The following is a 2,409-nucleotide window of genomic DNA, read 5'->3' on the forward strand; positions in this document are numbered from 1 at the left end:
CAACTTGGACATTGGCTACCCAGAATGGGGGAGGGGGGCTACAAAGGCAAGAAGTGACTGGCTTACAAGCTTTCAAGAGGGAACCTAGATCTAGAGGGCATGGAGCAAGGTAGAATCTCCACTGAGTAGTATCCAATCTGTCTAGTCAGGGCTGATGATAGGAGATGTGGATAGGTCTCTTGTGATACAATAGTGAATAATTGTTATCAGGACTGTAAAAATAAGGGCTGGAAAAGTAAAGGTAGATGTTTTGTGGCAAAGGGAGGGGAGTGATTCAGTTTTCAGTGTAGGAGTGGAGGTCCCTGGTACTATCAAGGGAAAAGAGCGGAGAATGAAACCCTACCCAGAGAAGCAGTGATGCCAGAGATGGAGGCAGAGACCATGGCATGGGGAGATGGAGTGGCTGGGTACTTTGGACCCGGAGAGGGAGAAGGGCTGTGTGGGGACGACCAGGGCACAGGCTTGCAGAGTATACCCTTTGGTTGATGGATGATGCATGGAGGGGATTATAACAATGGCAAGGAAACAATGGGATCAATGTGAAGCTAATGTCATCCCATGTAAACTATTACATAATTCACAATAAAGCATTAAGAAACAAAAAAAGTTGATGACAAAAAGTAAAACTAGGTTAATGAGCAAGTAAAGGTTGAATTACTCCAGTGAAGTCTGGATCACCCCTAGCATCTTGCATAGTTGCTATTTGTAGCTGAAGTTTCTTGTGCTCAATGAAAAGAGTAAAGCAAGTTTACTGACATGATTTAGAATGTCCGAACAAAAACAATCACTTTGTGCCCAGTAAAGGAGGCTTCCTGAGGAGCCTCTGCATTATATAAAACTATAGGTGGAATCCTGAACCCCATCTAGAATAATCTGTGGTGGGAAATTTCCACTTGAAAGGACAAGCAGACCAGTCTGGAGTGGCTAGAAGAACAGAAGATACTTCTTGAAAGAAAAACTGACAGGAAAAACACAAAACAATAATGGCAGTTTGACTGACTACTACAAGAACAAGCAAGTTGCTCACCCAGGAGACATTAAGGCAAGTGGTCGGGTCCCCTCAGGGCAAACCCCCTTCCAAGACTAAGACTCAATGGGAATACATGAGCAGACATGTGCTCTGACTAGTGACCTTGGTGGTCACTGATAAGGGGAAGTAAGAGAAAAACAGCAATAAAGCAGCGAGCTAAGCCCTACTACATTCAATACACTCCTGTGAACCAGGGTGGAGACCTGGTTGGCCAGCAGGATGGCAAAACCTGGGGACTCCAGGGCCCAGAGTCAGTGACATAGTCACAGAGGACTAGAGTGGACAGTGAAGCATCCAGCTGATAAGAAGAGAGGACATATGAATAAGAACACCCACGCTTGTAGATAATACCCACTTGACCTGGCTTCAATGACTTGATAATCAGAGTTCAACTAGAAGAAAGAATAGGAAAAAAAAAGAGTGATGTCATACAATTTGATGATCTTGACCTACACCTATGGATGCAGTAGCTCAAAAGAGGGAATAAATCTTTACAGCGAGGATCATTCCCACATCCTCCATACACAGAATAGACAGGGATGGGCAACATGGACATTGGTTATCTAAAATGGGGGGCTAAAAACGCAAGAAGTGACTGGCTTACAAGCTTTCAAGAGGGAGCCTAGATCCAGAGGGCATGGAGGAAAGTAGAATCTCCACTGAGTAGTAGCCAATCTGTCTAGGAGGGGCTGATGAAAGGAGATGTGGACGGGTCTCTTGTGATACAATATTGAGTAATTGTTATAAGAACTGATTGAGGGTTGGAAATGTAAAGGTGGATGTTTTGTAGCAAAAGGAAGGAAGTGATTGACTTTGCAGTGTAGGAGCAGAGGTCCCTGGGACCATCAAGGGAGAAGAGTGGAGAGCGTCACCCTACCTAGAGAAGCAGTGACACTGGAGATGGAGGCAGAGACGATGACATGGAGAGATGTAGCGGCTGTGAACTTTAGACCCAGAGAGGGAGAAGGGCTGTGTGCTGATGACCGGGGTTCATGATGCATGAAGGGGATTGTAACCATGGCAATATAATGATATATGATAGGATGAATGTAAAGCTAATGTTCTCCCATGTAAACGATCACATTGTTGTTGTTGTTAATTGCCGTCGAGTCGGTTCCGACCCATAGTGACTATCACATAATTCACAATAAAACATAAAAAAATAAAAATGAACAAACACTGTGATCCCAGGGAGAAGTTCTACTCTGTCCTATGGGGACACTATGGGTCAGAATTGACTTGATGGCGCCAAGTTTGGTTTTGGTTTGGGTATTTACTTAAAACTTGTTGTTGTTGTCAGGTGCCATCGAGTTGGAACCAACTCATAGCGACCCCATGCACAGCAGAATGAAACAATGTCCGATCCTGGGCCAACCTCA

The sequence above is a fragment of the Chrysochloris asiatica genome, unplaced genomic scaffold, assembly GCF_000296735.1.
Source record: "Chrysochloris asiatica unplaced genomic scaffold, ChrAsi1.0 scaffold00039, whole genome shotgun sequence".
In the NCBI taxonomy this organism is placed as follows: Eukaryota; Metazoa; Chordata; class Mammalia; order Afrosoricida; family Chrysochloridae; genus Chrysochloris; species Chrysochloris asiatica.